The 27,578-nt window shown below is 37.1% G+C and overlaps 1 pseudogene; it reads right to left on the bottom strand.

Moving 5' to 3' along the window:
* Positions 1 to 4,345: 4,345 nt before the first annotated feature.
* Positions 4,346 to 4,969, bottom strand: LOC143861386 (secreted RxLR effector protein 161 pseudogene; annotated as a pseudogene).
* Positions 4,970 to 27,578: the final 22,609 nt, after the last annotated feature.

Raw genomic sequence — 27,578 nt, 5'->3', positions numbered from 1 at the left:
ATATAGTAAACGATTTTCCAAGGGAGGAAGCAAGGGAGAACGAATTTTGGAGTATTCCTCACATCAAAATTCGTTCAGCCATCTCTCATTTACAGAAAATGGAGTTTTGGTTTCATAAATCCTTGTTTCTCTCTCCCAATTCCTATCCAATTGAGAAACCAACTTAAATTGAGACTCCTCGAGCCATTGGGACTTTTTCCAAACCTCCAAGGCTGTGTGGGTACACCAAAGATACATGGGAGAAAGTGTATAGAGTTTCTTTCCTACCCTTGCTGCCTTATCTCATAAGAATTGGTGTTGGAAACAAATTGCTTGCTCTGTAGATCCTACAATTTAGTAATTCTTATCCAAGAAGGAGATTGAGTGCAACTCAAAGTCCTTGAGCAATTGAGACTCTTTTCCCCAACTCTGTATGAAGTCTCTCTCCAGCCCTTATTGCCTTATCTCATAAGAATTGGTGTTGGAAACAAATTGCTTGCTTTGTAGATCCTACAATTTATTAATTCTTATCCAACAAGGAGTTTGAGTGAAACTCAAAGTCCTTGAGCAATTAGGACCCTTTTCTCCAGCTCTCCAAATGATTTGGGAGTGTGGTGAGCCCCACAAACCTTATCCAAATCTGTAGACCGATCCCAATTCCCAATTCCATTCCAATTCCGTAACTTTTGCAAAACCGGTTTGGGAATAACTATCCTCATTTGGATTACACATTATTATGCTTATTATTAATCAAATTATTAATACATAGTAACGTATAATAATTAAAAAATTAATTAACAATTTAATTAATTAATAACTCACATCCAATGGGAGTTATTTCAACACCAAATTGTCTTCGAAAAATTCTCTTACTGTCTCTTGTTACTTACTTAACAAAGACATGTATATATACATATATAAACATAAATTATAAATACCCGAAATACCCCTCCCTCCAAAATTGGCCCCCTCTATTAGTGAGGGCCGTTTTTGTCTTTAAGAGTTAGAGTTGGATTAGGGCTTCTTTAGAAAAGCCTATAAATACAACATTAAGGGAGATTAAGAAAACCCTAAACCATTTTGCAGCCCTAAGAGAAGATCTTCGTTGAGAAAAGGAGGAAGAGCGCGATTTGGAAGGAGAGAATGCAAATCGAGGTAAGATTTATGTTTTACATACGATTTACAATGTTAAGAACACTAAAACAAGGATTAAAGTATTTAAAAAGGTCTAATTTGTGATCGATATGGCTTAGAATAAGAATCTTTCGACTGATCTTCGATTCCTAGGGTTAGTATCGCCCTTCGATCCCCAACGAACCCAATATTTGGCTGTTATGTCATAGAATTTTAGTTTTAGGAATCTTCACCCAAAGGATTACATTATTTTTCAAAAATTACTCGTACCAATTCGGAGCTTGAAATTGAATTAGATAGGTTCCTCTCGTCAATACGAATCCAACAGATCTGACCACGCATGAATCAGAGCTAAAATGACAAAGTTATGGTCCGTTGAAGTTTTGGGAAAATCGGGACAAAACTAGAATTTTCGCAAAAACCAGTCATGAATACTGTTCCGGGCGTCCGAATGAATAGTGTCGGGCATCCGATGAATAGAAAACCCAGAACCCGAGAGTGTGATTTTCCTTCGGAAGTCTTAGAGACGCCCGAATGACGAATGAATAGTGTCGAGGGCGTCTGATGAATAGTGTCGGACTTTCGAACCCATTGAAAATTTTGAAGTCTTTTTCTTAATTTTGGGAAGTTTTAACCATTGCTTTGGCCACTATCCGAGGCCTATTTATTGATATGAATGCCATTGTTTGGGATAGGTATTGTGCCCTAGACATTGTTGAAGGAATATATATTCGGCATTCGAGATGGATAATCTCGTACTACTTTGGTGTTGCGATTTACCATTCGATATCATGTTCTTTGATCATTAGTTGCCTAACTTCTTCAATATATGAACTTCTGAATAGAATCGCAGATCTATGTTTGGGTCTTGTGTTCTTTAACCCTTTTATTGAATGAGCTCCATTGAATTTGATTACTTGGTGCACCTACGAGGTGCGATATTTGGACTTATGAAATCCCTTTCATTTTTACTAACTATGTGAATCTTTGAACTATCAGACATCCTCTACTATATGAATCCACTTTGGAACTAATGTGAAATACCCACTTTAAACCTTGAACACCTCCTTCTGAATTGTGTGAACTTTGAACACCTATTCAGAGGCTTAGGTTATGTGAACTCAGAAAAGACCCCCGCCAATGGGGCATAGGCATAAGCCTATATGTGAACATAAGAACTGTGATCCCGCCAATGGGGGATAAACGTTGGCCTTGTCGACATATATGTGAACCTAGGAACTAGTTCTAACACCGTGGGCGGTCGGTGTAAGCAATAAGTCACTTTGTGGACCCGTGGGCAGTCGGGGTGAAAATAACTTGCTTTTTGGACTAAGCCGATGATCTTAGGGTAATATCTTACCCATATTGATTACCTTCAGTGACCCTTTGAATGTTGTGACCTTCGATGTGATACTACACTTGTGCCTTTACGAACCTTTGCTCCCTCCTTATTGAGCTTGTATTAATCTGTAAGCCCAAGGGTACATCCCTCTCTTATTTTGATGATCAACAAACCCAAATTGATTGTAGTTTGCTAATGGTTGCTCTAGTGTTGTGATTAAGATAAGGTTCATTCATGTCAACACTTGGAGAAAGAAAAACAAGGGCTAGTCTTGAAGTCAAGTCTTGGTGGTCTCCATTCAAGCCGTATGGTGTATTGAAGAATCAAGGGAACCACAAGTGCAAGAACATGTTCGAAGACTATCTCAAGACAATGAGAAGATCATGCAAGCGCCCAACAAGATTGAAGATCAAGAAGACCCAAGGTTATAGTTTTTAGAAGACCCAAGATTATAGTTTTCAAATCATCTTTAAAACCATTTTTCTAAGTGCATTAATGTATTTGAAAACACATGATTAACCGAAAGACCATTGCTCAAAGGCCTTCAAACAAATATTTTAAAACAAGATTTTTAACACAGGGCTGGTTGACCGGGCTTAGCCGAGCGACCGCGGGATGGAACCTGGAATTCCAATGCATCTGGAAATTTATCGGGCTGGTCGACCGGGACAATGCGGTCGACCACGGAATCGTTTCTGAAAATCAAGAAAACATCCAGATGGGTATTGGAGGTCGACCGCGGAACATTTTAAGGCAAAATAATTTTTAGAAACAGTTTGCCCATGGCGGGCGACAGCGAGTGTCCAGTCGACCGCATAAGCCTTTTTCAAGCCAAAATATTTTTCAAACAGTTAGCCCTCTGCGGGCGACTGCGTTGATCTCAGTCGACCGCGGCGATACAGATTTTAAAAATAAAAAAGGCGCCCGATAAGGGCGGGCAACCGCTGTGGCTTGTTCGACCGCGACGGTTTCGCGAATTAGCCGTTGGGGTATGCAGTATGATCTTCAGTCTTGTTTGGCGCTTGCATGATCTTCTCCTTGTCTTGAGATAGTCTTCGAACATGTTCTTGCACTTGTGGTTCCCTTAATTCTTCAATACACCATACGGCTTGAAGGGAGACCACCAAGACTTGACTTCAAGTCTAGCTCTTGTTTTTCTTGCTCCAAGTGTTGACATGAATGAACCTTGTCTTAATCACTACACTAGAGCAACCATTAGCAAACTACCATCAATTTGGGTTTGTTGATCATCAAAATAAGAGAGGGATGTACCCTTGGGCATACATTCCCCCCTTTTTTATGATGACAGACCAAAATTGATTATGGGGTTGGAGGCTCCCCCTTAATAAAATATTTATGTATATTTTTCCTCCCCCTCAATATATTCTTATCATACATATGAAGATTAAAAGATTTATGACACAATTTAGAATAAATGACAATGAGTCCACGATAAGCATATGTAGAGCTAACATGGTGACTAGGAAAATCTATGCATGGAACACAAAAGTGTGAGAGCACACATGCATACATACATACATAAGCAATTTACCATTCTTCTCCCCCTTTCGTCACATAAAAAAGAATAGGGAAGGATAAAACAAGTGAAATTTTCCCTTCTTTTTTTTTTTCGTTCCCCCCGTTTTTTTCTTTTTGTAGAATACATTCCTAGATACATACAAGCATGACTATGCTTTCCAAAACACACAAGCATTCAAATATATAGAATATATGTATATGCATGCTAGTTCAAAATTCTTTTACCTATTGAAGTGACCAAATATTCAAACCACTCCCAATATCACAATATCTCTCTTCACTTAGGGGTTTGGTGAATATGTCAGCAAGTTGAGCATCAATGTGAATGTACTCAATTGATATGTCACCTTTCTATGAATGATCTATATGAAAATGATGTCTTATCTCTATATGCTTTGTCCTTGAGTATTGAATATGGTTCTTAGTTAGATTGATAGCACTAGTGTTATCACAATGGATTAGAACACACTTAAAGTTGAGACAATAGTCTTCCAAGGTGTTCTTCATCCAAAGGACTTGTGCACAACAAGCTCCTGCAGCAATATATTCGGCCTCTGTAGTGGATAAGGCGACCGACTTTTGCTTCTTACTAAACCAAGAAACAATGGATCTACCTAGGAACTGACAAGTGCCGCTTGTACTTTTTTGATCCACTCTACATCCGGCAAAGTCAGCATCCGAATACCCTACTAGGTTTAAATCATTGGAATTTTCATACCATAAACCTAGGCTAGGAGTCCCCTTGAGATATTTGAATATTCTCGTGACACCTCGCAAATGGGATTCCTTAGGGTCTGACTGAAATCTAGCACATAAACAAACGCTAAACATGATATCCGGTCGGCTAGCAGACAAATATAGTAGACTGCCTATCATACCCCTATATTTCATTTGATCAATAGATGGGCCAAGATCATCTTTGCTTAGTTTGGTGGAAGTATTCATAGGAGTAGGCTTTGTTGGAGAGCTATCCATCCCAAACTTTTTAAGCAATTCTCTTATATATTTTTCTTGATTAATGAATATGCCATTTTCTAATTGATAAATTTGTAGACCTAGGAAATATTTGAGTTCTCCCATCATGCTCATTTCAAATTCATCTTGCATGGATTGAGCAAACTCTTTACACATACTCTCATTTGTTGATCCAAAGATGGTATCATCAACATATACTTGTAACAATGAGTATGTCACTTTCTTGATGTTTGATGAAAATAGTTTTATCAACCTTACCCATATCAAAACCCTTGTCTAATAAGAATGAACTAAGCCTATCATACCAAGCTCTAGGAGCTTGCTTTAATCCATACAGGGCTTTGTCTAATTTGTAGACATGGTTAGGGAATTTGAAATCTTCAAATCCGGGAGGTTATTCAACATAAACTTCCTCCATTATGTATCCATTTAGGAATGTACTCTTGACATCCATTTAATATAGCTTGAATCCTTTATGGCAAGCAAATGCAAGAAGCATCCTAATGGCCTCTAACTAGGCTACGGGTTTAAAGGTTTTATCATAGTCGATTCCTTCTTCTTGATTGTAACCTTGGGCTACCAATCGAGCTTTGTTCCTTTGAATCTCCCCTTGTTCATCCAACTTATTTCTATAGACCCATCCAGTGCCAATCACAGGATGGTCTCTAGGTCTAGGAACTAATTTCCAAACTTTATTTCTTTCGAATTGATTTAGCTCATCTTGCATGGCAATAATCTAAAAATCATCTTTCTCCGCCTCGTCTATACTCTTAGGCTCTATATGTGACAAGAATGCAGCAAACTCACACACATTTCTATACTGAGACCTTGTTCTGACTCCTTGAGAGGTATCACCGATGATTTGGGTACTTGGGTGATCGGATAGAATCTGTTTCCCTTTTCCTTGATCATCAACCTCTTTAGGAGGACTTTCTAGCTCTAGTGTCTCTAAGGTTTCGCTAATATTATCAACAGGCATTTCATTTTCAATTTCGTTTTGGTTTGTGTTTCGAGGCGTAACCTCATAATCTTCATTATCATGTGATCTTTTTACTTTTTCACTAAGTTCATCAAATTTCACATGGATGACCTCTTCAATACATAGTGTTCTTCTATTGAATACTCTATATGATTTACTTCTAGTGGAGTATCCAAGAAAAATACCTTCATCAGATTTGGCATCAAATTTGTGAAGGTTATCTTTTATATTCAAGACAAAACACTCACATCCAAACCCTTAAAATATTTAATATTAGGCTTTCTATCATTCCAAAGCTCATAAGGTGTTTTGTGAGTGTGAGGCCTAATCATGACTCTATTAATGACATAGCAAGCCGTGTTAACGATTTCTGCCCAAAAGATTCTAGGCACATTTTTTGTTAAGAAGCATAGACCTAGCCATTTCCTGAAGAACCTTATTTTTCCTTTCCACTATTCCATTGTGTTGTGGGGTTCTAGGTGTTGAAAATTTTTGATCAATTCCATGTTCTTTGCAATATGAACTAAAGTGAATGTTTCAAATTCGGTTCCTTGATCACTCCTAATTTTTGAAATCTTGAAACCTTTTTCAACTTGTAATCTATAGCATAAAGTACAAAAATTTTCAAACGTTTCATCTTTGGATGCAAGAAAACAAACCCAAGTAAATCAAGAAAAATTATCAACAATCACAAACACATATCTTCTACCATTAAGACTACATGTTTCCATGGGACCAAACAAATTCATATGCAATAATTGTAATGGTCTAGAAGTAGATATGATATGCTTGGGTTTAAATGAATCTTTGTGTTGTTTACCAAGTTGACAACCTCTACATATAATATCATTCTCATATTTCAACTTGAGTAAATCTTTCACAATTTCTTTTCAAGCAAGCCTCGACATTAGATCCATATTCGCATGTCCTAGCCTTTTGTGCCAAATTCATGAATTATATCCTGTAGAGGAAAGACATTTCACATCTTGGTCATCTAGCTCTTCTAGGACCAATGAATATAGGCTTCTGTCTCTAGCCGCTGCAAATTTGATTTTACTCTCATTTTCTTTCTTAACTATGCACTTGTTGTTTTTAAACAAAACTTCACAACTAACATCGCATAGTTGGCTAATACTTAACAAATTTTGATGAGGCCTTCAACAAGAAAAATACTTTTTATACTAAGACATTTGAATTTAATAATACCTTCCCCAATGATTTTCCCTTTGCCATTGTCTCCAAAGGTGACATGTCCTTGATTTCCCATGAGAATGCTTGGAAATTTGGTGGGGTCTCCGGTCATGTGCCTTGAGCATCCATTGTCTAGGTACCATCTATCCGTTGTGGCTCTTCAGCTTAAGCACCCGTACAAAAAGGATTTAAGTCTTACCCTTAGGTACCTAAGCTATGTTGGGTCCTCCATTATTAGTATCAATAAACTTATACTTTCTTACCCAGACAAGGGTTAGATGATTTTCTCAATCTACATTGATAATTATAATGTCCCAATTTTTCACAATAATAATATGTAGGAGAGAAAGTGTTAAACTTCTTGTAACGGGTTTTGGACTTAACAAACTTGGTTTTTTTAGCGTCCTTCTTTTGAAAATCTTGGTAACCAAGCCCTTGCTTCCCAATAGAAACCTTGCTTGCTAAAATCTCATTGTTAGCCCAAGGGTTCCTAATGGGTTCATTCAATCACCTTATTTTGATGATTAACAAACGCAAATTGATTAGTCTTTTATGGACTAATTGTTTGCCTTGAGTGTCGTGATATGGACAGGAAATTCACAGGTTAATCCATGCTAGCACACACCATTGATGGCCTATGCTTGAAGATGAACCAAACACGTGTCAAAGCAGCTAGAGCATACAAAGGATCAATCATACCTTGGAGGATCAACCACGGAGAAGCTCAACATTAGTCATCTCAAAGCATTGAACAAATAAAGAAAGATCGATGAAGGCCAAAGCTTGGAGATCAACAACTTGAAGGATTGATCCATGCCAGAGACCAAGACTTAAAGATGAGCTTTAAAGTTGAAGATGTGAGTAATGAGTTTTGTGTTAGATTGTATAATTTAATCCCACTTAAGTATCCCTTGTTGAGGCATAATCAAGTCACTAATAGGGACCCAAACAATATTAGAATATAAGAAAAAGACCAGTGGACCAAAGCCTTAGTGCCATAGATAGCTTAGAATTGTAAAAGATTCAAATCGGCACACTTAGCACTTGAATTTTGAGATCAGGTCATAAATCCTATCATAACTGATCCTAAACATTTTTAAATATTTTTAAAAATCTTTTTAACAGAAAGCGCTCATCATTTTCGTTCAAATCGAGTATAAGAACATCGAAATCCGATGAGAAACGAGTGAGATATGAATTTTACAAAACTGAGTCTGAAATCTGAAAAATGTAAAAAATGCCCTGAAATAGATCCGTTGGGAAGTTGCCCAGAATTACAGAAATGCCCTTGTAACGGCTAGTTTTGAGTTTTCTCTATATATATGGGTTCCCTAAGCATGTGAACCAATCTCTCTCATTCCTAAACTTGTTGTAAACATATTAGAGAGTGGAAAACACCCTTGTGCCTCAATTTGGGAATATGTAAAGGGATTAGACCTAGGCTTATCTTTGTAATTATCTTTGAGAGACTCTTGTGAGCTTACATTGTATCAAGCCTTCAAGAGGCTAAAGAGTGTGCTTCAATCTTCTTCTTCATTATAAACTTGGCAACAAAGGGCGCCGTATTTAAGACCCTTGGACCTTAGACGCTCGGATTGTACAAGGCGAAAGGAACGCCGTATTTAAGTTCCTTGGAAGATAGTGGATTCCTCAAGAAGACAACTTGAGAAGTGTGGAGTAGGTTAGGGTTAAGGCCGAACCACTATAAATCTTTGCGTCTCTTGTGTGGTATTTATCTCTCTCACCCTCACTCTTATTTGTGCTTGCATTTATACACTTAGAATTGAGTGAGTAGTTAGCAATGGTAATTAACTTGCTTATCTAGTACCTTGCTAATTAGCCCATTTAATCTTGTTAATTAAGTTTGCATGTGCCTTCCACCGAGTGTTTGATAAAAGGCCTAAAAGAAACCATTAATCTAATTCATTTACCTTGTTGTGGGATTTACAATCTTTAATCAACCACCAAGTATTTTCATTGAAAGATTAAAAAGGGAATAATCAACTAGGGTTTTCAAAAGCCATCTAACAAGTATTTGACAAAAGGTCTAAGAGAGGATATTCATTTAAGATTTTGAAACTAATCTTACAAAAGTTTTTAAAGAGGATAAATTTTTTTAAAGACACCCAATTCACCTCCCTCTTGGGTTGCCTAATGGGATTTCATTTGGTATCAAAGCTAAAGTCTCTTATATAGATTTTTGAACTTTCAAATTTATTCAAGAGAAAAGATATATATTGGTAACCTAATGGCTTCTAGACTTCCTTGTTTTGATGGAACCAACTATGGATCTTCGTCGATCCATATGAGGTCTTATCTCAAGAGTCTAGATAGTGAATTATTGAAAGTGATTGAAAATGGTTTTGTCTTAAACTCCAAATCTAAAAGAATTAGTGAATATGATAAAAGATTATATTGCTTGAACTCAAAAGCTATGAATGACATATGTTGTGCCTTATCTTCTCAGATGTTTGAGAAAATAGCTAATTGTAAAAATGCCAAAGAAATATGGACCTCACTTGAAAATATTTTTAATGTTAAATGTATTATGGTATTAGAAAACAACAATGAAGAAAATAATGATTTTGAGATGGGCCTCTTACAATTGAAGAACTTCTTGATAGATGTGAGAAACTAAATAACGCCTTAAATCTTGAAGTCTCCAAGAATAACAAACTTAAAAACTCTCTCAACTCAATTTCTAAGGAATTTGAAAACCTTGAAAATGACTATCAAAATTTGTTAAATGAAGAAAAGAAGTTGATTAAAGATAACAATATTTTTGAAAAGATAAATTTTGAATTAATGGAGGAACTCAAAATCTTGATGGAAAAAGAAGATGAAGTAAAAACATCCCCATCTCATGAAATAAATCACTTGAAAATAGAAATTGAAGAAATGAGATTGAAAAATAAAAATAATGCGTTGAAAAACAAATTCCTACTAGAAATGAATGCTAAACATGTTTGTGTGCCTATGCATTCTTGTAATTGTTCATCTAGATCCTCATCTACCTATTCTTATGATTCATGTGATTATGGTGGTAGATTAGGTCATCACAAATCTATGTGTAGACTTAGGTTTGTGAAATCTTACAAGTATGTGTGGATTAGAAAAGATGATCTATTTCATAGAACAAACTTGCATGGACCCAAGATGGTTTGGGTTCCAAAACTCCCTACTTGATCTATTTATGACTTAGTAGATGTAGGGATGTGCTTCAATGTTTATATCATATGAAAATGGTTGTTTGGATACAAAAATGTCTATCTTGCATGAATGCCATGTATCCATATTTTGTGCTTAAATGTTTATCTTTTTGAAAATCCAAAGTCTATATGCTTAAAACTTTATTTGTATTAGACTTTGACACATTGCACTAAATTGTTATATCTATTGGAAAATGTTCCCTAGATATCTCACTTGATGTCTAGTTTATGTTTGAGCTAAAATTGTCAAATCCCATGGAATGTATACTTCTAGATACAATATGCTTGATTCCCATATATCTAGTTAATCTTGGGCTTAAATGCCATATACCTTGAGTTTATTTGGGTACTAGATGTCACATTAATATTTTCTTGCATCTAACCTCATATGTGTTTTAAAGATCACATTTGTTTTAAAGAAACAACTTATAGATACATTAGACTTATATTGTTTGATTCTTGTGTATCTATATATACTACTCTAAGTGCACTCACTAAGACTTAGATCATTTTTCACTTAGTAGTCATCCACATGTAAAACCACAACAGGGCAGTTAATGTGAAAACCATGATTGATCTTATATGAATATCATCCTCTTCATTGCCCATGAGTTAAAGTTAAACTCATAAGAGTAAATCTTTCATATTTGAACTCTAATTTGGATAAAAATGGCATTTGCTAGATTAGTATATACTGGAATTGATTTATTTATTTCTTCTAGCAAAATTATGTGCTTAAATGTCATGTCTAGGGAAATTATTTCAAATCCTTTCTTAGACAACTTTTTATGCCCTAGGTGAGAAAATATATTTCAAAATCTCTGTGCACCTAGTTATCCTTTACACTATCACTAGACTTTCCTATTATACCTAAATGGTTATCATTATATGTAAAGTCTTTGATGAATTGTAAGTATATGTATTTCCAAAGGTTTTAATTGGATATTTTTTCATGACTAATGTGAATCTTGCTTTTCACAAGTAATATAAATTATTCATATAATCTTGAAAATCCTTTTTGGAATGCATATGTCCAAGGTATTAACTTGATATTTATCCTTAGAGTTCTTGGATCCATCCCTAGAATCTTATAGAATATATTTTGTAGGGAAAATTAAAAATGGTCTAGATTCAATGTATTTAAGTAAAATTGAAAACATGTTGTGAATCTATTATCCTATTTTGGCATATTTCACCTTGGTGGTTGATACCCTATACCTTGTGATGTGAACATGTGTCTCCCACGCATTTTGGTTTTCCTATGGGCTTATGCACTTTGTGCCTAATGCCTTGTCTTTTTATTGGTGGTTTGTGGATGTAAATGCAAATATTTGGACCATGCACCTTATATGTCATGTTCTTTATGTCCAAACATGGTAGACTATCCATGGATGTTTTGATATAAATTATATCTTTCTCATGATTACCCATAGTGGTATACTCTCACTCATGAGCCATGGATGTCTCTCTTAGACATTGTACTTTATTGTCCATTTTCTTTTATGTCTAAATCCTATAGAATTGATCCAAATTGGTATATTTAAATAATCTATAGTTATCACCCCTGGTTGGTAGTAACTACATAATTGAGATGTCAAACCTTAACCTTAAAAACTACTCAATTGGAGCCCATAGCCCACTTTGACCAAAGAGGGAGTCGATACCTTCACAATAATTAAAATACTTAATCAATTGGCCTTGTGCCACCATCTCAATCATGAATAGGTATATGTATTTGTGTGATCTCCCTAACTTGTTTGTATGCTATATACTTAGGGAAGAAAATTTCAAATTGTAGAAAATAATATCACACTTAGGGGGAGCATGAGCCAAAATTGTAAATCTTTTTTGCTATGCTTGTTTATCATGATGAGCTACACTATGGCTATCATTTTGATCATGATAAACCGACACTTAGAGAGTAACTGTCATTGTAGCCCAAGAGTTGGGTCTAACTTTGTATCTTTTGGAAAATATATCCAAAAATCCTTGGTAACTATGTATTGGACAGCCCTTTGGATTTATACTTTGTATGAGTCTCTAACAAAGGGGGTACTATATATGTAATATATGTCCTTCTCATCTTATCATATGTTGTTTAATATGTATACTTCATTACATATGATAAGTGCACTCATTTGGAGCATGGTTGCTCCATATGGGTTGTTTTGGCATTGTCTTGTGCTTGTATATGTATTTTGAGTTTAAGAAAAGTAAGCCCATTGCCTAGATTTTAAGGTCATATCCTATTAGGCTTCATACTTATTGTGGATAATCGAATGTGCTATCATCTATTCCAAGGATAAGTTTTGTTGGCCATGTACTCACTTTCATTCCTTTGGCCTATTGTGTCATATCATGCCTTGCCATATAAGTTTCACCTAAGGCCAATGACATAGACCTAGGGGGAGAGCTAATCTTTGCTATCTTCATGTTTATATGGGTCATTGTGTGATGCTCACATTGTCCATTCAAACATATCCCCTCTAATTGAGCTAAGAATTGCGTATCATTTTATATATTCATTCATAGGAGTGAACTGAAATTGCTAATCTTAGTTCCTATGGATTTGATTGCTTATCATGTGTCATTTCACTTCATGATAAGTTTGTCTGTCATGCTATATTATGATGAAAAGTTCATTTCTATGCATGTCAATTTCAGAGAATGTTTTTAACTTGAAAATATCTATTCTTGCTTATCATGATGGGTTCAACATTATTTCATCCATCTCTTCATGATAAGATTCTAATAGGAATTCAAAAAATTCGGGGGCTTATCATGCTAGATCTAAATCTTGCTATTTTTCTTTCATGATAAGTAAAATATAAGCCTTAACTTGCTAATCTAATATTGTATAATGAGTCATATGATAGATTTATATTGGATTTATATATATACCAAGATATATCCTAAAATTTGTCCTAAATTGGTATGTCTCTTTGTTTTTCTAACATAGGCTTGATTTGTATTAGTTTATTCATCTCTTATGTTGTTATGCTCTTATCATGCCATATGTACTTTGATTTTAATTGGTAAATCATGATAAGAAGCTACGGAAGCATCTAGTTTGATTAAAAATCTTTGATGCAATAATTTTGTAGTTAATTGTGTATCCTTCCTTTTTGCTTATGCTAAAAGGGGGAGAAGTATGAAATTGATTAGATTGTCCATAATCCATATGCATGTATGCTAAAACTTGTTAAATTTATCTTATGCATATGTAGAGGGGGAGTAGTCACACTCATTTTTCTTATCTAATCCTCATAACATGATCCTCCCACCTCTCTAATCAATTTGGTTTGTCATCATCAAAAAGGGGGGAGATTGTTAGCCCAAGGGTTCCCCATGGGTTCAATCAATCACCTTATTTTGATGATTAACAAACGCAAATTGATTAGTCTTTTATGGACTAATTATTTGCCTTGAGTGTTGTGGTATGGACAGGAAATTCACAGGTTAATCCATGCTAGCACACACCATTGATGGCCTATGCTTGAAGATAAACCAAACGCGTGTCAAAGGAGCTAGAGCATACAAATGATCAATTATACCTTGGAGGATCAACCAAGGAGAAGCTCAACATTAGTCATCTCAAAGCATTAAACAAATAAAGAAAGATCGATGAAGGCCAAAGCTTGGAGATCAGCAACTTGAAGGAGTGATCCATGCAAGAGACCAAGACTTGAAGATGAGCTTTAAAGTTGAAGATGTGAGTAATGAGTCTTGTGTTAGATTGTATAATTTAATCCCACTTAGGTATCCCTTGTTTAGGCATAATCAAGTCACTAATAAGGTCCCAAACAATATTAGAATATAAGGAAAAGACCCGTTGACCAAAGCCCTAGTGCCATAGATAGCTTAGAATTGTAAAAGATTCAAATCGGCACACTTAGCACTTGAATTTTGAGATCAGGTTATAAATCCTATCATAACTGATCATAAATATTTTTAAATATTTTTGAAAATATTTTTAACAGAAAACGCTCAACATTTTTGTTCAAATCGAGTATAAGAACGTCGAAATTCGACGAGAAACGAGTGAGATATGAATTTTACAAAACCGAGTCTGAAATCTGGAAAATGTCAAAAATGCCCTGAAATAGATCCGTTGGGAAGTTGCCCAGAATTACAGAAATGCCCTTGTAACGGCTAGTTTTGAGTTTTCTCTATATATATGGGTTCCCTAAGCATGTGAGCCAATCTCTCTCATTCCTAAACTTGTTGCAAACATATTAGAGAGTGGAAAACACCCTTGTGCCTCAATTTGGGAATATCTAAAGGGATTAGACCTAGGCTTATCTTTGTACTTATCTTTGAGAGACTCTTGTGAGCTTTACATATATCAAGCCTTCAAGAGGCTAAAGAGTGTGCTTCAATCTTCTTCTTCATTGTAAACTTGGCAACAAAAAGCACCGTATTTAAGACCCTTGGAGTTTGGACGCTCGGATTGTACAAGGCGAAAGGAACGCCGTATTTAAGTTCCTTGGAAGATAGTGGATTCCTCAAGGAGACAAAACTTGAAAAGGGCGGAGTAGGTCTTGGGGTTAAGACCGAACCACTATAAATCTTCGCGTCTCTTGTGTGGTATTTATCTCTCTCACCCTCACTCTTATTTGTGCTTGCATTTATACACTTATAATTGAGTGAGTAGTTAGCAATGGTAATTAACTTGCTTATCTAGTACGTTGCTAATTAGCCCATTTAATCTTGTTAATTAAGTTTGCATGAGCCTTCCACCAAGTGTTTGATAAAAGGCCTAAAAGAAACCATTCATCTAATTCCTTTACCTTGTTGTAAGATTTACAATCTTTAATCAACCACCAAGTATTTTCATAGAAAGATTAAAAAGGAAATAATCAACTAGGGTTTTCAAAAGCCATCTAACAAGTGTTTGACAAAAGGTCTAAGAGAGGATATTCATTTAAGATTTTGAAACTAATCTTACAAAAGTTTTTAAAGAGGATAAATTTTTTTAAAGACACCCAATTCACCTCCCTCTTGGGTTGTCTAGTGGGATTTCACTCATCAAGTTTGTCCTTTCCACATGCATGTCTAAGAACAAGTTTATCATTTTCATATATAAGTTTCTTGTTCTCATCACATATTTCTTCAATATGAATATACAATTTTTTATTTTCTTCTTTTAAATGATCAAACGTAAACTTCCAAGTTTTTATGTTTTCCTTTAAGCAGGGTGTTTTTCATGAAAGTTTATCATTTAGAGAAGATTTTTCATCAAGCTCATTCTTCAAGTTCCCAAAGTCCTTGGTTATATTTTCAACTGACTTCTTGAATTTTTGGTTCTTGGAAACTTCAAGAAGTAGTGCTTTGTTGACTTTTTGATAGGTATCTATTAATTAATTCATGATAGGTTGTTCATTTTCATTATCACTTTACTACCACAACTATAATCACTATCACTACTTTGAACAAAAGAGTCTAAGATTTGAGTTACATTGAGTTTTGGAGGAATTATTTGGCATGTAGCACACAAAATTAGATTTCTCGTCTCCACTTGATTTGCTATCTGATGTGTCGCTCAGGCCATCCCAATTAGCACTAAAAATCTTCTTCTTCTTGTCATATTTTCCTTTTCTTCTATCTTCCTTCTTCTGTAATGATGGACAGTGAGTACGAATGTGTCCCTCTTTATCACATTCGAAACACCAAATAGGATAATCATCATTATCTCTTCTTTTTCTATCTTTATCTCTCTTTGGGGAGGCGCTTCTTCTTGAGCTCCTATTTTTGCAATTGAATTTTCCAAACCTCGAGATTCGTTTGGAGAGGATAGCCATTTTCGAAGTTAGGTTTTCCATACTTAGCTTTCTCTCACTATCATCTTCTTCACTTTCCACCCTGGCTTTGAAAGCCACATCCTTCTTCCTAGATTCTTCCTTTTCCTTTGCTTTTCCTCTTATTCAGCTTCATCTCATGAGTGATGAGGTTACCCATGAGGTCATTTAGTTCAAAGGTATCCAAGTCTTTTGATTGCTCTACTGTTGTGATCATTGGATCCCATGAGTCAGGGAAACATCTTAGGAGCCTTTGGACCAGTTCATAATTTGTATAGGTTTTTCCTAAAGCATTCAACTCATTTACAATATTAGTAAACCTTGTGAACATGTTGGAGATAGATTCTCCTTCATTCATCTCAGAAGCTTCAAAATCACTAATAAGCATATTTACTTTAGATTTCTTTACTTGAGTTGTCCCTTCATGGGTTGTCTCAAGTGAGGTCCAAATTTCCCTTGCCCTCTTACAAGTCGAGACTCTATTGAAGTCCACAAGAAAAAGAGCACAAAATAGTAGTGTTACTCCCTTTGCATCCAATGTAGACTTTCTCTTGTCGGCGGGACTCCATTCCTTCCTATCATTTGTGGGTTCAATGTACCCATCTTGGACTAACTCCCAAATTTCAAAATCTATGAATTTTAAATAAAAGGCCATTCTAATTTTTGAATACCCGTAGTTTAGTCCATTAAAATACAGAGGTCTATTTGAGACGTGACCCTCAATATACCCCGAGGGAGCTACCGGAGGAGGAAGAGGATTAGATGAGGATGGGGGAGGATCGGTTGCCATAAATCTTTCTCTTGTAGATTTTAGGATCTAAAAACTCTATAAGAGCCTTTAGCTTTGATACCAAGTGAAATCCCAAAGGGCAACAACCAAGAGGGGGGTGAATTGGTGTTTTCATAATCACTTGTGGCTTACACCTTTTATTCAGTTGTGAACATTCCTTTTGTAGCATGCAATGATCCCACATTTGTAGCGCGTTATTATGTACTGAGCTTTTCAGCTGACTGTGGTTATATTAATATTTTCAGAGTTTGATCCTCGTGGAACCGGGGAGGAGGCGCAGGAGTGACCCTGATTTCTGATTATTGTTATCTTTCAGTACTTTTACTTTGGTTAGACACTGAGTATTGTTTAGGACTTATTGAGACTGTGGAATTTGATTCCGTTACTTTGATTATCTTGGGATTATGGGTTAGACGAGAGAATTTGGGATTTTAATAATGGATTGATGTAAGACTTTTAAATTTAGTTATTTAGATTATTGCAGATGGTTTTATATTTGCTTTGCTAGCCTTGTATGCTTGTGAAGCTTGATTTTGCAGGTGTACGGCGTTGTTGCACCCTTAAGCCCGGTGTTGGGAATGTATGTGTATGTGTGTGGCTTGGGGGCGTGACAGAAAAGTGGTATCGAGCCAGGTTTTAGGTCCTAGGTAAAATATTTGAACAAAGACTTTGATTGTGAGATTTGGGGACTTAGGAAAGGAGGAATTTAAGAAGCGCTTGATAGATTTGTGTGTTCTAGGGACGCCTGAGAACACATAAGTCAATCGCGCGACCAGAGCCTAATTATAAATTCAAATGCACCTGGGGACGCTTGAGAAGCATGCCAGTTTGTAATTCGGTAAGAATCGTAAAAAACTCAAGTGATAGATAATAGGTCCATGGGGTACTTTAATATATAGTATGGATATTTATGAATTGTGAAACATGTGACAAATGATTAATTGAGTGTTATGTGGAATAGTAGAATGGCAAGACGAGGAGCCCGTAGGGATCACACTCGATCCATAATTGAGATTGTTGGTGAAAATCAGAATGAAGTTCCTGTTATGCCTATGAACCATGATTTGTGTGTCAGTACACCAGTAGGAAGTGACCTTGTAGCCAATAGTGTCAGCAAGATGTGTCCTATCAGGATTTGTGACAGGGAGTTAGTGGCAGACTTGATACTTTTAGACCTCTATGCTTTTGATGCGATTCTGGGTATGGATCGGCTGTCAGCCCATCATGCCGTTGTGGACTGCAATAAGAAAATAGTGAACTTTGAAATTCCTGAAGAGGAAAGATTCTGTTTTAAAGGGAGTGGAGCTCGCTCTACCCCTACACTTCTATCTGCCATGCAGGCATGTCGATTGCTTAGACAAGGCTGTGAAGCCTTTCTAGCATCAGTAGTGGAAGTTGAGAGTAATGATGTAAGGGTTGAAAATATCCCTGTGGTGAATGAATTTGTAGATGTTTTTTCTAAAGACCTTCTAGGTCTTCCACCAAATAGAGAGGTAGAGTTTACAGTGGATTTGGCACCGGGTACGTCACTAATTTCTAAGGCCCCGTACCGGATGGCTCCTGTGGAAATGAGGGAGTTGAGAGAACAATTAGAAGAACTTCTAGAGAAAGGTTTTGTGTGACCTAGTGTTTCGCCCTGGGGAGCACGAGTCTTGTTTGTAAAAAAGAAAGATTGTAGTATGCGGCTTTGCATAGATTACCGAGAATTGAATAAAGTGACAGTGAAGAATAAGTAGCCTCTACCTCGGATAGATGATCTGTTCGATCAGTTGCAAGGGGCATGTGTATTCTTAAAGATTGATCTCCGATCAGGAAATCACCAGTTGAGAATCAAACCTGAAGATTTGCCCAAGACGGCTTTTTGTACCCGATATGGGCACTATGAGTTTTTGGTTATGCCATTCGGTTTAACTAATGCCCCAGCAGCCTTCAGGGACCTTATGAATCGACTGTTTTGACCATTCTTGGATGAGTTTGTAGTAGGCTTTATCGACGACATATTGGTATATTCCAGTAGTCATGAGAATCATTTAAGAATTGTGTTAGAAACCTTGAGGAAGGAGATCTTTTCGTAAAGTTTAAGGAGTGAGTTTTGGTTGAACTAGATTTCTTTCCTTGGACATTGGATCTCCAAGGAAGGAGTTTCTGTAGACCCAAAGAAGATGGAAGCAATGGTAGATTGGAATAGACCGAACAGTGTGGTTGAAGTTCGAAGTTTCTTGGGTTTAGCGGGCTACTACTGTAGATTTGTGGAGGATTTTTCACGCATAGCGGCACCTCTAACCCGCTTGACCCGGAAAGGGATCAGATTTGTTTGGTCCGAAAAATGTGAGAAGAGTTTCCTCGATTTGAAGCATCGACTTGTTTCAGCTCCTATCCTAACTCTGTCTGTTATCGGAGTAGGATTTATCATTTACAGTGATGCTTCAAAGAAGGGACTCGGATGTGTATTGATGCAGAACGGGAAGGTCATAGCTTCCGTCAGTTGAGACCATATGAAGAGAATTACCAGACACATGATTTGGAATTAGTAGCTGTGATATTTGCATTAAAAATCTAGAGACATTATTTGTATTGGGGGAGTCAGGCGAGATATTTACTAATCATAAAAGTCTGAAATATATTTTCACGCAAAAAGAACTGAATATGAGGCAAAGGCGTTGGTTAGAACTTTTAAAAGACTATGACCTGACTATATGCTATCACCCTGGTAAAGCCAATGTGGTAGCCGATGCATTCAGTCGGAAGTCGTCAGTTAATTTGGCATCTTTAATTACATCACAAAGGAATATTTTGGAAGATCTGCGAAGAGCAGAAATCAAAATTTACGTACTAGGTATTGGAGCCCAAATTGCTGCACTACAGCTTCGACCTACATTGCAAGAAAATATAAGAAACGCTCAAGAATCTGACAAAGAGTTGTGTAAGATCTGAAGGAAGTTGGATGAGGGAAAGGAGTCATAATTTCGTGTCCATCAGGATGGTACTTTGAGATTTGGCAATCGTCTTTGTGTTCCAGATAATGCAGAATTAAAGAGAGAAATTATGAAAGAGGCTCACAGCACTAATTGTTCAGTGCACCCAGGAAGCACAAAGATGTATAAAGATTTGAAGGAAAATTTTTGGTGGAATAATATGAAGAGAGAAACAGCCCAATATGTATCGCAATGTTTAACTTGCCCAGTGATAAAGGCCAAGCATCAGAGACCCAGGAACGTTGCAACCGCTTCCTATTCCTGAGTGGAAGTGGGAGGAAATTACAATGGACTTTGTGACAGCATTACCCTGTACTCCCTCAGGCAATGATACCGTGTGGGTCATAGTTGATCGATTGACCAAGTCAGCTCACTTCATACCTATTAGAAATGCAAGACCCTAGACGAAGTCCTAGAATTGAAATTTTATAAAAAATCATTTACTCTAAACACCATGACCTGGTAGTCTAGAATAACAAAGATCTAAATTCAATCTAAGAGCAAAAATCACACAACTTAGAATGAAAGATAATCAAGATGCAGTGCCGTTTTCAAACCGGCAATGAGGGAATGAGATATCATTTTCGAATGGATTTTGGAGGGAAGGGAATAAACACCGTTCTCAAACGGATTTAGAAGAGATGAGACACCGTAGTCAAACGGGCTCAAAGGAATGAGAGACCATTCTCAAATGGACTCGGGGCATGAGACATCGTATTCATATGGAAGACTATGAATAGATTTTAGAGAAAATGAGATACCATGCTTTGAAGAGGATAAAAGACCATTCCCAAATGGACTCGAAAAATAAGACATCATTCAAAAAGGATTTTAGAGGATGAGAGACCATTGCCAAATGGACTCAGAAAAATGAGACACCGTTCACAAATGGGCTCGAATAAGATAAGAGATCATTCTCAAATGAACTCGGAAAACGAGAAATCGTTCACAAATGGGCTCACTGCGGATAAGAGATCATTCTCAAATGGACTCGGAAAATGAGACACCATTCACAAACGGGCTCACAGTGGATAAGAGACCATTCTCAAATGGACTCGGAAAATGAGACACCATTCACAAACGGGCTCACAGTGGATAAGAGACCATTCTCAAATGGACTAGGAAAATGAGACATCGCTCACAAACGGGCTCAAATAGGATAAGAGACCATTCTCAAATGGACTCAGAAAATGAGACACCGTTCACAAACGGGCTCAAATAGGATAAGAGATCATTCTTAAATGAACTTGGAAAATGAGACATAGTTCACAAATGGGCTCACAGAGAGTAAGAAATTCCAAGAGATTTAATGAAATGAGAAATAAGATGACTTGAATTTTGACGGAGAATGTCAGAAAAGGAAATCAAAATTCCAATTTGACCATTCGAAAGCAAGGGATTTAAAATGCCACATAAGAAAGGACTTTCAAGACCCGAATTTGAGATGCTACTTAATTAGCCACCTGTCCACGCCTGAGGTATTCCCCCTTTATTCTATTCTTTTGCCGGAGATTATTCTTCTCAAAGATCTTTCGCCATTCATGACAGTCTTGCTTTTTCCAAGTTTCTTAAAGCCTGCTGATGAACCTGTTTTCAAAGCGATTATACCCTACAACAATTCTTCATACTGAACTTATAAGGTGCACTTTTTCATTTCAAAAATTAAAAGCCACAAACATTTACAATGAAATGACAATATAAGAAAGATTACTCAAGTAATCTCGTGATGCTTCTGACTTATAAATATTTTGTTTTGGGTTAGTCTAGCCACTTTTTAAAAAATGTTTCTCTATTGATAAACACCTTCACTTATTATTTAAAACAGTGATACTTCAAGTATTTTTCTATCAACCTTCCTATTGCTAGTAATTAATGCCCCTAGTTTCGGGAATAATGGTTAGCTTTGCCTGACCTACTGCAATTTCAAAGATCAGCGTAATAACTCTTACATCGACCAAGTCTCATTTTTCATATTTTTAACTTGGCGGACCGCTCAACCTTAACTTTTGCCTGAATCGCCTTTTTAGTTTTCGACTCAGCAGACCATCCCCTTAACTTTTGCCTAAGCCGCCCTTTCAGGTTTTCAACTTAGCAGGGGAATGATCCTGAATTTGGCCTAGACTGCCTTTTCAAAGAAAGGCTTAAGGCTTTGTAAAGATTTTAACCGAACCTGGAAACAGGTTGCCTATGTATCCCAGTGTAGGAATCAGGTCGTGCGTAGTTCAGGGCAGATGCCCCTAGTTTGAAGGTAAATTAATTTATCTTTTTCTTCTTTCTTGATTCACTCTGTTTTCTTTTTATTTTTGGAACAATTGGCTTCTCTTTCTCTGATTGATTGACTCTTTTTTTCTTTTTTAAATTGACTTATTTCTCTCTAATTGTTTGACTATTTTCTTCTTTTTTGGAACGATTGAATTTTTTCTTTTGAAACGACCGAACTCGGTTTGACCGAACAGCCTATGTACCCCAGTGTAGGGATTAGGTCTCACGTAGTTCAGGGTAGAAGCCCCTAGTATACTGGGTTTTTAAAGGAAAATATTATTTAGGCTCAAAGGGTTTGCGAACAAGATATTCTTTTTGATACTGGGTCATGAATTTGGGATTTGTTGGGTCAAAAGAAGGCCTTCTGGTGTTCAAGCATAGAACCTCTTCAGTTGATCAAGACTTGTAGGTTATAGCAATATTTATCCATTTAAATTACGGAGCTTGACGGCTTTTCCGGGTAAGATTTGATCCACAATGTACGGTCCTGACCAATTCGGTTTGGACTTGCCCCTCGGGTCAAACACTGGTGCTCGATTCTCTTTCAGAACAAGATTGTCTTCTTCTAAATCTCTGATCTTAACCTTTTTATTGAATGCCCGGGCTATTTTACGTTGGTAACCCTGCACATGGTAAAGCACCTTTAACCTTTTTTCATCTAGCATGTTCAACTCTTTATATCTGGTGTCTGCCCATTCGGAGCTTCTACCGCTGGCAACTTTGCCTCAGTCAACATTCGGAGCGAAGGTACACAGATCTCAATAGGTAATACTGCTTCCATCCCATAAACAAGAGAATAGGGAGTTGCCCTAGTTGAAGTTCGAATTGATGTTCTGTAGGCCCACAAGGCGTACGACAGCTTATTCGACCAATCCTTATAGGTTTCTGACATTTCGCTAATGATGGCCTTGATATTTTTGTTTGCAGCTTCTACCGCTCTGTTGGTTTGGGGGCCTGTAGGGTGAGGATTTATGATGTTTAATCTTGAATGTTGGCAAAGAGTTATTACCTCCTTCTTGAGATGAGATCCATTATATGAGATAAGTTCATGAGGAAACACGTATCTGCATATGATATTGGTGCGTATAAATTTAGCAACTGATGCGGATGTGAGCGACGCGTAAGAAGCAGCCTCAACCCACTTTGTGAAGTAATCATTGGCAACGAGGATGTACTCATGACCATTAGATGACTTGGGAGAAATCTTGCCAATAATATCTATACCCCACACCGAGAATGGCCAAGGGGATGTGAGATAGTGCAATTTATTTAGTGGGTAGCACATGGATAAGATTTGCATGTATCTGACATTTATAGCACTTTTTGACAAATGCATGGCAATCTGTTTCTAATGTCGGCAAATAATATCCTAGGCGCAAAAATTTCTTAGCAAACATCTTTCCATTCATGTGTGGTCCACACAATCCTTCATGAACATTTGCGAGAATTTTCTCTGCTTGATCCTCAGTGGCGCATAAGAGTTGAATTCCGTCGAAAGACCGTTGATACAACTTTCCTCCACAAATAACAAAATTAGCGGCCAACTTCTGCAAAGTCCGCTTTTCTTTATTCGAGGCCTCATCAGGATGCCCCTCCCCTAAGATATAATTCTTTATGTCTGTGTACAATGGCTTACCATCGGGACATCTTGCAGCTATTTCTATAGCATCTACATATGCAGGAGCCCATTGCTCCTGAACCGTGATGGGTCTCATCTTCATATTGTGAGGTATGTCGATCATAGAAGCTAATGTAGCTAAGGCATCAGCGAACTTATTCTTCAACCTTGGTAAATAACTAAAACTGATGCGCCGGAACTGTTGAACAAGAACATCCAAGTATTCATGATACGATTGTAACCTTTCCTCTCTGGTTCTCGATTCTCCCTGAGTTTCGCAAATGATTAACTTCGAATCTCCATATACATCGCGATCTTCTATGCCTAAAGCCAATGCGGCCTCAAGCTCAACAATTCATGCCTCATATTCTGCCAATATTGTTGGTGCAATAAAATTGTAATTTAACAGCAAGAGGGAAATGCTCATTCCGGGGAGAAATGAGCAACGCCCCTACTCCTTGCCCTTTTTGTTTTGCTGCTCCATCGAAATAGAGGGTCCAACCAGTTTCTGGATATTCATCTTCTACCATCATAATCTCTTCATCGGGAACATAGGTTTGAAAGGCCGACTTTCTTCTTGGGGTGCTTCTGCCAATTGTTCAGCAATGGCTCGACCTTTTACCGACTTTTGGGTTACATGAGTGATGTCAAACTCAAACAACAATAGTAACCATCTGGCTGTCCTACCTGTCAAGGCTGGTTTTTCAAAGAGATATTTTAAAGGATCCAACCTTGACCATAGAAGAACTTTTTGTGATAAAAGGTAATGTCTGAGTCGCTGAATGGCCCAAACCAAGGCTAAGCAGGTTTTTTTTAGGACAGTGTACTTCTATTCGTATTCCAACATCTTCTTGCTGAGATAATACACACCTTTCTCATGTTTGGTTTCTAGATCTTGTTGCGCTAACATACACCCCATGGTGGTTTCTGTTACTGACAAGTAGACCAGCAATGGGTGCCCCGGTATTACAGGTGCTAACACTGGTGGTTCGGACAGACTCCGCTTTATCTTCTCAAAAGCCTGCTGACATCGCTCTGTCCATTCTTTAGAAGCATTCTTCTTCAATAGCTTAAAGATAGGTTCGCAAGTTGATGTAAGATGAGCAATGAATCGACTTAGGAACTGTATCCTTCCTAAAAATCCTTGAATTTCTTTCTCGGTTTTGGCTGGTGGCATCTCTTGGATGGCCTTAATCTTTTGAGGATCTACTTCTATGCTCCTTTGACTCACCATAAATCCTAGCAATTTACCGGAGGTAACCCCGAACACACATTTTCTCGGATTCAGGCACAACTGGTATTTGAGTATTCTTTCAAAGAATTTTCTGAGATTCGGGATATGATCTCTCCTTTCTTTGGCCTTCACAATCATATCGTCAACATAAACTTCAACTTCCCTGTGTATCATGTCATGGAGTAAGGTTGTAGCTGCTCTTTGGTATGTTGCTCCGGCATTCTTGAGACCAAATGGCATTACACGATAACAGTAGGTCCCCCATTGTGTAATGAACAAGGTTTTAGTGATATTCTTAGGTGCCATTTGATTTGATTATAACCAGAGAAACCATCCATGAAAGATAGTAACTCATGCCCAGCCGTATTGTCCACCAAGATATCGATATGTGCTAGAGGAAAATCATCTTTCGGACTTGTCTTGTTCAGATCCATGAAATCTACACACATTCTTACTTTCCCATCCTTCTTTAGTACAGGCACAATGTTTGCGAGCTATTCTAGATATTCCACTACTTGTAGAAATCCAGCATTCAATTGTTTAGTAACTTCTTCCTCTATTTTTAAAACCCACTCGGGCTTCTTTCGCCTTAGTTTCTGCTTTTTAGGCTTAATTCTTGGTAACAAATGCAGCTTGTGTTGAACGATGTCTTCACTCAACCCCGGCATATCTTTGTAAGACCAGGTAAAAGCTTCTTTGTATTCCCTAAGTAGGTTTATTAATTTGTCGCTCTCTTCAGGAGATAGAGTACTTCCAATTTGTATTTCCTGTATTAAATCTTCTGTTCCAATGTTTATAATTTTGATTTCATCTTTAAGAGGCTGGGCCCGGCGCTCCTCCTCTTATTTGAACATATGTTGCAACTGAAGGGGAGTTTCGTCGATCCCTTCTTCCTCGTCTAAGGAGGGAGTGTTATTGTTATTAAAGTCAGAAGCAAACACAGACACATACTGAGAATCAGATTTCATTGAATTGAAAGAAATTACATCATCATCAGACTCATCCTAAATAGTCTCAGGATTCACATTATAAATAAAATAAAAAAATGACTCTCCGGGACTAGTCACTGACACTGACGTTACTGACTTAACTAGACTCGATTTAGCAATAAGATTGGTAGGAATAATATTAAGACTCCAATTTGAAAGACTTTTTGTTGCAGGTGCAATCTGACTCTGAGATTTGGCCAAGGTAGAATCACTTTGAATAGGAGCCACTAGAACATCTTCACTGTCTATATCTTCTTCTTCTTCGAACAAGGACTCCAGTAAACTAGGCTCAAGATAGACAACCAGTCCTCCAACGCTTTCTCAACATAAAGTACCGGCGGTTCTATTTCTGAGAGAGCAAGGCCATTGAATATTTCAAAACCAGGCACATGATTACTGTCACTGAATCATACCATGGTTCGGAATACCTATAGTATGGTGAAGTCTCGCCTTCTCTAACAAAGTGACCATTCATCGATAAAGAGTATGGGGCCATTGGGATTACCCCTCCAATGCGGCGAATTTCATCTCTTAATTTTAACATTTCTTCCATGGCTTCTTCCTCTTCCTCAGTAGGTATATATCCAAGACCGAAGGTTCCATGGTTTGCCTTGATTGGGCGCCAGTTAGACGCCTTGCTGGGAACACGGCCAAAACTCATGCCAGGAAAATAATTCATTCTTCTCATCATTTTCGCAACAACGGGATTGATGGCATAAGGCAAACACAACTCCTCACAGGAGGCCTTTTCATATGAAATAGTGGCAACGTCAAACGCAAAGCCATTCAGGTTGTATTCTCCTGCTTTTGCCACAGTGAGAATCAGAATTTCCCCTCTTATCTGCCCTATTTCTCGCTCTTCATCACCTCTGACAGTGATCAATTTCCCAATTTTTTATTTTTGATTAAGAGATTGGGTACTTGTTTTAACTCTTCTCCTTCGTCAAAAGGTCATCCTTGAGAGAATGAGTATGACGTGCACATGCCAGCCTTAAGACATACATCTTTAATTTCCTTAGTCTCTGTTCATCCATCACAGTGGAAGAATGTAGAGATGGACAGAGAAATGTTGAGTACATCTACCATCTCATTACATCTGGCATAATGGAAGGAGACAAGTACCACAGACAAGCTACGGAGGACATATGATTTGAGTGGAGTCCTCCGAAGCTAGAATCTTGGAAGAGATGATGGGACATGACAAACTTAAAAATATTTTTAAATCATCCATCTTCCAAGAAATTGTCATTGGCCTTTGATAATTCTTATAATGTAAGGCCTGACAATATACAATGGCTTATATATAAATGTAAAAAGCACAACCATTGGACCTTATCATGATAATATATTTTCATTCAAAAATAGATAATAAAAGATTACTTCATAGACAATGAAATGACCATTTCAAGCATTGTTTAATGAAGAAGGCTTCTAGAGATTTTTCAAACTCTAGAACAAGATACTTATCATTGGCAGAGATATAAACATATAAGTCTATTCAAGATAAGTATAAGACCTGAGAAGATATGACACTGAGGCACAGGCAAATGGATCTTGTCAAAAG

This window comes from Tasmannia lanceolata, unplaced genomic scaffold (genome assembly GCF_043159265.1).
Source record: "Tasmannia lanceolata isolate RefF3 unplaced genomic scaffold, GAP_Taslan_0.1 ptg000037l, whole genome shotgun sequence".
NCBI lineage: Eukaryota > Viridiplantae > Streptophyta > Magnoliopsida > Canellales > Winteraceae > Tasmannia > Tasmannia lanceolata.
Note: the sequence above shows the minus strand (reverse complement) of the source record. Positions and strands in the feature narration are given on the sequence as shown.